Source organism: Egretta garzetta, unplaced genomic scaffold, assembly GCF_000687185.1.
Source record: "Egretta garzetta isolate BGI_Z169 unplaced genomic scaffold, ASM68718v1 scaffold333, whole genome shotgun sequence".
In the NCBI taxonomy this organism is placed as follows: domain Eukaryota; kingdom Metazoa; phylum Chordata; class Aves; order Pelecaniformes; family Ardeidae; genus Egretta; species Egretta garzetta.
Genome location: NW_009259179.1, coordinates 946,954 through 956,730, shown reverse-complemented (window position 1 = coordinate 956,730; position 9,777 = coordinate 946,954).

Here is a 9,777-nt window from a genome sequence, read left to right as displayed (position 1 = left end):
GCCCGCGGCCCCCCGCCGATAAGGCCCGTGTGCTCCCCACTGATTGCCCTGGGAGGCAGCCGGTGGGGCAGGAGCCGCCATCCCTGGGAGATATGGCCGGGAGGGAGCAGCAAGCGAGGAGAGCAGGGGGGATGCTGCAGGGGTGTGAGACCCTGGGCCCCTGTGGGTCCCCTTCTCCAAGCAGGGGAAGGCTTCCTGGCTCCCCCGAGAGTGCAGCTGGGGTGGCACAAGTTGTGGACCCCCTGGCAGAGCAATATCCCCCCTTAAGTCCTCCCCTTCCCAGCAGGGAGCAGTCCCTCTACAACTGGAAAACACCTCCCAGTGCCCTGCAAACCTACAGGGCTGCATCACGGGCTCGCTGTGAGGCAGGGTCAAGGACCCCACCATGCCTCAGTTTCCCCATCTGTAAAATGGCGCAAGAGCCCTGCAGCACAAGGGCAGAGAGGGCTCAGTCTCTCATTGCTCCTGGGGAGAGAAACAGTGCCAGGTGTTATTTATAGACTGAGCTGGCATTTCAGATGGGGATACGCTGCGCTTGGAGCCAGCCGGCTGCCTCCAGCCTCTGCCTCAAGATCAGCAGGAGAAACACCAGCCTTGGAGGGGCTCAGCTGGGTAGGAGTCCCCAGCCTCCCCTCCTGGGCAGGGAAAATCCCCCTACTCCCAGTATGAAGGGGTCAGGATCATTCCCACCGAACACACAAGGCCAGCTCCTTCCACAGCCCCCAGCCCCCTTCCCGGCCACAGGCAACAGGGCACACCAGTGGGGCGGCCATGGGGCAACCACAGAGGGGCAGGACCGGGGGCAAACAGCTGGCTGAGGGTGTCACCCCCAGCGAGGGCTGCGCACCCTGCCCCCCGCAGGTGGGGGTGCGAAGGAGAGCTGGGGATTTTTGCCAACACCGCTTCACGGAAAAGCCAGCCCCCCGGATATCTCGTCATCCCCTCTCGCCCTCTGGGGAAGCAGAAGCGGCGCAGAGGGTGCGTGGGCAAAACCTCCACACGCCCCGCTCCCCACCAGCCCCGGCTCTCAGAAACATGTCTGGCTCCCACACGCAGCCCTGGTGGCACCCCCAGGGACCCCGCTGCCCCCTCCCTGGGCAGGTCTGGGTGCCACTGCAGGTGCTGCCACCCTGACCAGGCTCCTGGGCCGCAGGGCCAGGCTGGGGAGAGAAGCTGGGACAAGCAGGGGCATCACCGTGTCCATCCCAGATCACCTTGGGAGGTCACCCCTCCAGGGAACCAGCTCACAGGCCCTCAGCAGCCCAACTCGGCAATTCATGTCAGCAAAATGCCCCTTCCCAAAGCTGCTGAGGCTGTTTGACCATATATATCTATTCATGGAAAAACCATACATAACACATACACATGCATCTATAAATACGTATATGACTTTATACACTATATAGGACCTTATGCAGTGCATATAAATTGCAGTGAGCCCCGGTGGGTGTGCCCTCAACAGCTCATCCTTACGGGCTTGCTTATCGCCCGAGCCGTAGCCTCAATCACACTTCCAAAACAGTGCTCCCGGGGGACCGGTCCCGCTGCTCCTGCCCAACGGTCTCCCTGGCCCCAAAGGTGACCGAAGGGGATGCCCAGGGGAGGGTGCTGCCCTCCCCAGTGCCCACCATCCCGTTACTGTCACCCCAAGGGTCTGCCTCCCAGATGGAGGAGAGGAGGAAGATGGTGGGGCTTGTCCCTGGCATGGGAGGAAGGGGAACCCACCATGAGTGGGAAGCAGCCCAGCAGAAGCTGGATGAGACCCTTCTCCCACCTGGGCCGAGGCCTTTGGAGCAGCTTTGACAGCTCCAGCCTTCTCCTCCCTTTTGAACCCAGCCTCGCAGACAGGGCACCCAATAACACCCCCATTTTCTGCCCCAACCTTCTGGCTTCCTCTCTGTTTGCTTTTTCTCCCAGCAGCCCCATGTCTGACGGTGCCGCACTCAGCCGGAGCGGAAGCGACCAAGCCGCGGGGCTCGGCATGGCAGGGGCTTTGTCTCCTTCAAAGGGGACGAACAAACGGCTGGCGGTCCCCAACCCGGCTGGGGGGATCCTGCGGAAATACCGCAGTCAGCACCCTCAGGTGCCGGCTTCCTCCCCGCTCCAAGGCTCCGGATGCAAAGCAGCATTTTGCTGCCGTAAGGCGTCGTCTGCATTTCCAGCAGGCGTCCCGGTGAAACGCTGCTGGTTTCTTAGAGCTGCTGCCAACTTCTGAATAAAAAGGTACCTTAGTTGAAAAATACAGGGTCTTTTTCTGCCACAGCCACCTAAAATATTGCAAGTTACTGCTGACAGTTGCTTTTTGAGAAAAACCACTTGGTGTGGGCTGCAGGTGTTTGCTTTGGTTGGGAGTTTTGTTTTCATACTCGTCTGCCTCCTGCAAGAAGCTCGCAGGTGAAAATGCTGAGGCTTTTAAAAAGTCCTGTCTCAGACTGACAAATATTTTCCCAGAGAGCCAGCAGAGACACAGTGTGTTTGTGGAAGGGGGGTGCTGCTCCCCTGATGGCCCCGAGCCCTCCCGGCTCCGCAACACCCACGCGCCAGCCTCGGCCACCCCACGGGGACACCCGCAACAGCCGCAGGTCAAGCACAGGGAAAGTCCCGCTCGCCGGGGGAAAGCTTTCAGCCCTCAGTGGGTCTTCTTTAGCAGGTCAAGGCCATCCCCAAGTGATGCTGCCTCCCATCGCAGATGTGAGCTGGAAAGCATCCCGACTGCAGCTCAGTGGGAACCAAGAAAAACACCTCCCTTCCCCTCCTGTCGCCTCCACTGGTGCTGGATCCACGCCAGGGTGCTGGGCAAGCGCTCCCGCCCCGCTGCCTGCTCCCTCTTGCTTTGGCAGGCAAGGCCGTGCCTCCGCATAGCCCACCATGGACATTTACCTTTGGCAACCCACCCCTTGGAAGGGGACATGGGGGGATGGTGCCTGCTCGGGGCGGGAGGTTGTTGCAGGGCAGACCAGCAGGGAAGGTCAGCAATTTGGCTGAGACACTGGGCTGCTTATCCCTTTTTTTCCAAGAACTGGGAGAGTCATAGCCCTTCTGACCTGTTTCACATGTCGGGGAAAACGACACCCTGGGCTCACGTTCAAATCAACCGTGTCTGCTGCCTGCCTGTGCCCAGGGCAGGGGCTGGCTGCAAAGTGCAGCCTGCGGGTTTCAGCTCAGCCCCTGGGACCCCGCAACAGCCCAAAGGGAAAGGCAGGACACCCCCAGGGCTGTGCCAGAGTGCCAAAAGCATCCCGAGCCTTCTGGCTGCAGGAGCCAGACCGAGCTCCCCTGGTTTGAGCACCTCATCTCACCCTCTGCTCCGTAAATGAACCTACAAGGCACATGGCACCATCGCCTGGGCCCCGTGGCACAAAGCTGGCAGGGAGGCAGCCAGGGGCAGGTGTCGCAGCCGCTGCCAGCGCACATAAGGGGCAATTAGCAGGTAGGGAGAAAGCTCCCGCTCTCCCTGCTCAGCCCGGCTGCGCTAATCCCACCCCTCTTTGCTTTCAGATATTGCTGTGAGAGATTAATCCGCCCTAAACCAAGCCATTTCCAGCAGGCGGATGAGACAAAGACAAATCTCTGGTTGCAAAAGGCTCCAGCACCTGCCTGGGAGCGTTTAATTACCCTGACAATGGCTTCAAAAGCAGAAAAGCCACAGAGGCCAAGAGAGCCCTGCAATCAAAAACCCACAGCAGAGACACTGGTTTAGCCTGCTGCTCCTGGGCGCCTGGGGCCAGCGCCTGCAGGTTTCAACCATTTCCCAAGAGCAGAGCCATCATCCAGCCCTCTTGGAGACACTTTTTCCCTGCAGAGCCTGCAACGCTGCACAGGGTGCTGGCTGCTTCTTTATGTTGTTTTTTCTAATTTGTCCTTTAGGCTGTTCTTTTGCCAGCAAATGCACTTTATAAAAACCCAAAGCAGTGGACGGGGTTAATCTCCTGAGTCAATATGTGCCCTTATCGCAGAGGGTGGTTCCCACCGAGCAGGCTCGGGCTGTCCTTTATCTGAAGGCACATGTTGCAGAGCAAATCAGAGGCAAAACTTTCCTGGGTTTTCCAGACCCTTCCCAGGCTCTTTTGGGCACAGAGGACCGAGCAGAGAGGGACTCGGGCAGGACTGATCCTGCTAGAGAGGTACAGCAGGTACTGCAGGACCCCGCAGGGCAGGCGCACGTCCTGCATACAGAGCAGACCCCTCTCATCCTATCTTCATGTCCTTTCATGTCTCCATCCAGACATCACTCAGAGCTCGGCTTTCCAAGGCTGTTGAGTAACAGTCAGTTTCCTTCTGGCTACATGGACTTCTCGATCGAAACACCACAAATTGTGGATGGTGTCCCTGGCTTGGATTCAAAACACCAAGTCTGGGAGGGAAAAACCCCAACAGCCCCCAGCTGTAGCAATTGCAGATTCAAGAAAAGGGCTTGTGAAATTACAAATCAGCGAGGGCCAGAACAAAGTGGGAGTGAGGAACTCATGACCACACCATGATCTGGAGGCAGAGATCCTCAGGGCTGTGTCCCGCTCCCACGTGGGTCCTCTCCCCACTGCCATCTTTTCCCATTCCGCTTCCCACAGCTCAAACCATCTGCCCCTTGTGCCGACGCGATGCCGGGGCCAGGTCCACAGGTCAAACACATGGGCTTTTTCAGCGGTGCAGGGTGAGATGGACCTTTGATCTGCCCCAGGGTGGCCGCACTGTGTCCCCCTGCTTTTCAAAGGCCCATCCTTGGCTATTGTGCTCACATCCTGATCTTGTTTGTATGCTCATCTGAGGCCCCCAGCCCCACAGCCCCCCCGCCACAGCGACAGCCGCTCTGACCGGGCACCCTGTCTGTTGGCAGGAGCGGTATCAGCCCCGCACACGCCAAGGATTTGTCCTCGTGCTGCCGCTCTCCCCCTTGGCTGAAGCTGGGGAGGGCCAGCATCTTGCCAAAAGATGTAACTGTCAGGCAGGAAGCAACGCTAAAGCCTTGTTCTTTGCTAATTGCCTCATCTCCCTGCATCCTCTGAGCAGGGATAAAGCAGGCTCGGGTTGTGCAAGGAGCACAGAGGGGTCCTCAGGACTTTGGGGGTTAAAATCCCAGTGAAACCCATTCTTTGCAAGCAAGGAAGCCCCATTAAAAGAGCCAGGCTGTTTAACCCCTCTGGGGCAGTGCCCAAGTGTGAGCCTCTCTGCTGGGCCTCCATGCCAGCCCCCGGCAAGCAGAGCGGTGATAACGAGCACCACCACATCCACTTCCCTCCTTGTGTGGTGGGAGAGAAAGGAAGATGAACCTCCTCACTGCAGGGAGGCAAAAATTCCCAAACCCAGAGGTCTCTGAGAAGGGGGTCCATGGGATACCCCAGGTCTGCACATTCATAGGAACAAGGGACCTCTTCCCCAGGTGCTCGGTGCTTTCTGGCTCCAGCTGACAGGCGGGAGCACGCGGCCAGCTGCGGACAACATGGAGAGCCAGGCCAGACCCAGGTGCTTCCCTGGGAAGGATGCAAAGACTGGTGTTACTTCAAAGGGAAGACAGAGCTGCGGCCAGCTCTCAGCATTACCTGCCGCATTTCCACTCTCTCAAGCACCTTTTCCTGGCTGCATGTGGCCCACCCCTTGCCTCCTCCACCCCTTTGCTGCAGGAGAAGAGGCAGCAGATCCTCTCCCAGATGCTGGTGCTTACGGGGCTCCCCCTCCTTCTGCTGGTTGCACCGCAGCTTCAAGCCAGGACTGTGGCCGAAGAACCAGAGCATCCGAGCATATCTGTGTGTGCCTGGATTGCCGGGAGCGAGCAGGATGGGGTGACCTCTTGAAAGGCACCATGACGGCTTTTACTGCGAGGGCCAGATCCAACTACCTCACCCCTCTTTCAGTCAGGACAATTGAGAAATGCATCAGCAAAGGCCAAAACCAGAAGGTCTTCTAGAGGATGGGGATATTTGTGATGTGAAATTCTTGGCTATCACACTGCTGGCTGAGGGAGACAGGAGCAGAGAGGGCAGGCTTCCCCAGGAGCTGTGCCTGCCAGCCCCAACATGGAGCGGGGTTGCAGCATGATTCCAAGCTTGCAAAAACCTGGATTTCCCAGCTCCCTTCTGGGATCTATAATAGCTGATTGCATGCCGGTGCAGCCCATGAGTTGAGCAGGGAGCACAGCCCATGCATCGCTCAAACCTGCTCCCAGGAAGACAGAAGCTGGCACTGCCACTTCTCCGAATGGCTGTGAGGCAGTGGAAGTGGCTGGTGTGCAAGGCAGAAGACTGAAGCCTTTCTTTTGTCCCCAGGTGTCTGTTGTCTGCCTGGCCCTGCACCCTGGGGTGCCTGGGGTGCCTCACAGCCTCTGTTTCGCAGAGTGCACAGCCCACAGGAGCCTTTTGACTGCCTCCCACCCTGTGGGCCATCGCATCTCCTGCAACCCTCAGTCTCAGGCGAGCAGCGTGCACTTGGCTGCAGCACCTCTGACTTGGCACCATGCTCCAGCACTTGGTTTTTCGCTTCTGTATCCCTTCCAGATTGAAGAGCCATGTTAGTCCCAGTATTTCTTGCCATAAAAATGCTCAAGTGACCTCCCAATATTGTAGCCATGTTAGTCCCAGTATTTCTTGCCATAAAAGTGCTCAAGTGACCTCCCAATATTGCTTTTGATAAGCTGCTCACAAAGCACAAGGCATCCTTTCCAGCCTGTTTATCTCTGTGTCTCTTGTTTTCTGCTTTTTAACTGCCTTCCTGAAATGGGGGTAGGACAGCTGGTCACACGAGGGCCAGCCACGCTGCAAAACTGAAGTGAAACCATATTTTCCTTCCCACATCTTGGTCTTGTGTTTCAGCATTGATCCTGTGGGGTGGACACGGAGTATTGCACAAAGGAATACGGAGTCATTTGAGTCCGAGTCAGGGGACTCACAAGACCCTCAGGAGTTGAGAGGAAACAGAGACTAACATCTCCTAAAATACCAGGGCCAAGCCATAATGAGGAGAAACACCCTGATGGAAGCTAGTCTAAAGCGAGGTGTTGGGACAAGCACTGCAGGCAGGAGCTGGGCCAGGCAGGCAGCAGAGTGGGCAGAAGCAAGCAGGAGCTTGGTGCAAGCCGCAGATACCTACGGTGTGGCGCAGCAGGGCTTGAACAACAGTCTGCTGCAGCCAGCTCCAGAGTTTAAATGTTCCCAGTCTTTGGGAACCAGATAGAGATCTCCAGGTGGATGGCGATGACTCTTGATTTTTATGGGCCTGAACCATGCTGAAGTCATGCACACAGAGACCATCCATCTTGCTGGGATGAGGGAAGAAGTCAGCAGTCACCCATCAATCCTACGTCCCCATCCCCATCTTTGGCCATTTCCCAGCTGTGGCTGTCTCTGCTCCTTGCAAAAATTTTTGGCCAAGCTGGCCAGCCTGAGGACCTGGGCTCAGCATCACTTGCAGTACAGGCACCGCTTTGCAGACAGTGCAGGTGCCAGGCCCGAGGGAGGTGGCACCAGTCGACTCCCGCTCCCCGCCTGCAGCCAGCGCAAGGTAAAGGGGGCTCAACTGCTCTCGAGTACCACGTTTCATTTGAAGAACCCTCATTTTGGGTATTTCACTGCCAATGCTGGCTGCGGTGCAAAATAATCTGAGTTTCTAGAATGTCAGCTTTCTTCTCTTTTTCCTGGCAGGCATAGAAATGGGGAGCTCAGTACATGGTCAAACATATTTTGAGAGGGAACAGACAACACCTGCAGCGAGTATCTGTCAGGGCAGGTCAGGACTGGCACAGCAGGGCACACGGCACCTCCCCTGCTCGCTGGAACACAGGCACTGCAGATGGAGGCCACGGGGAGAAATAAATCAGACTGCCCCTATCCTGGCTTGCACTTCAGCATCGCTCCGGGGAGCTCCCGACTCTGAGTGCTGCTGCAGGTGTCCCTCCTCCTGCGGGACCTCGGTGCAGAAACGCTGCCTTGCGGTGCTGGCCGGCAGCGATCTCAGCCCTGTGCCCAGCACGGTGCACCCTGACAGCACACACCAGTGCCGGTGCTGCCAGGAGGTGAGGGCTTGGAGAGGGGAACCCAGGACAGACATAACAAACAGGGCAGGCCTGGGGCTCTTTTCCCTGGGGTAAGCTTTCCTGAGCAGCTGGCTGTAGCCAGACCATTGTGTTGAGAAACAATCGGAGGATCCAGACTGCAGGACTGATCTCATCTGTTTCTGAACCTTTGGCTTCCACTGAGGCACCCAGCAGCAACGCGTCCCACAGGGCAGGCACACGTTGAGCAACAGCGGTGTGTGTCCCCATGACTGGCATCACCACAGCCAGCGATGGATGGAGCTGGAGAAAGGAGAGCCTCAGCACCAGAGCATGGCCCATAACTTCTCCAGCAAATGGAGCTGGTGGGTCCACCAGCACGTCTTGCCTGAGAGCTGATTTACAGGAGGCTTGTCTCCTCATCGAGTCTCAGATCTAGTTAATCCCCCCTTTATCAGCGCAGGAATGTATTGCTTTTCACAAAACATAATCCTCTTTGCAATCATGTGTTCTGCCAAACTACAAACTCTCTGCTCCCGTCCTTCTTTCCTGGGAGAGGATTTGAGGAAATAACCCAGGCCTAATGATTTCTTTCTTTAATGAGCAAGGGACAAATGAGCTGAGCATTGCAGAACACACGCACACCCAAACCCTGAAGCATTCCCCAGTTCCAGCACACCTTTGAGGGACTCCCTGAGCTGAAGGACTGAGGCTGGAAGAGGTGACCTCCACTCATGCTGGAGCCCAGAGAGACAGGACAGAGGAGGCTGCAGCTGCAGCCAGGACCCACTCATGACCATGGGCAATTCTGGAGACAGAAAACATCAGCGGGTGCTTGAGGAGGGCGAGATGTTCTGCAGGGTCCATGCACCTGGGGTCTTCATGAAATTAGCCATCAGCTGAAAGGAAGTGGAGCAAATATCACAGCCCTGGTAGCCCTTGGGAAGCTGCGGCAGAGGGAGCTCCTGCAAGGGGGAGCTCCCTTCACAGCCCCAGCTGGTGCCTGGCTGAGCTGCAAGCCTCAGCCTGGCATCACACCGACCACAGGGGATAGACTTGCCAAGGGCATGGGTGGCTTACAGGTTCCCTAAATACCCCCCAGCACAGCATATTATTTACTGCTTTCACTCTAAACCCACTGAGCTGCCTCCTTACCCGTTGCTTCACCTTATGAAACCTACTGAAAGATGTGTGCTAGAACTTTGTTTTGTCAAACGATTGCTATGTTCTACTTCTCCTTCGAGTTCCTTAGAAACAAAACAGGGAACCTCATTGCTCTGCACCTGCTGGCCTTTAGAAACCGAGCTCTGCACATTGGGGAGCTCCCACCGCAGCGTGGGGTCACCCTGCCTGCCCCAGGGAAAGGCCTGGGGTGGGGACCAGTTAATCCAAATGGATGCTTTCACTGGCACAGCCTTGGTGGCCACAGAAACTGCTCTGTGGGCCACAGGCAGCCCATGGCCTGGCACAAGCTGTCTGTGCTTCTTGTGTTTATGCATTGCTGGGTCTGGCTCTCATAAAGGCCTGCCACGCTTCTCATCGCACAAATAAAACAGCAATCTCGGGTAGCACAGCATGAAGGAAAGGCACCCTGGGCGCCTCTGCTCGCTCACATCTAAAAACGTAGCCCTGAGCACGCCTGACTTGCTGGGACCTGAAGATGCTGAGCGCTTCCCAAGCCAGAGTGAGTCCCGCACCTGGTTTGCACCCCCCCTGGGGAGGAAAATATTTTTCCCACTCTCCTCCCTCAAAATGTTGAGAGGGTGGGAATGACGGATCTGTGACCTGCCCCTTCT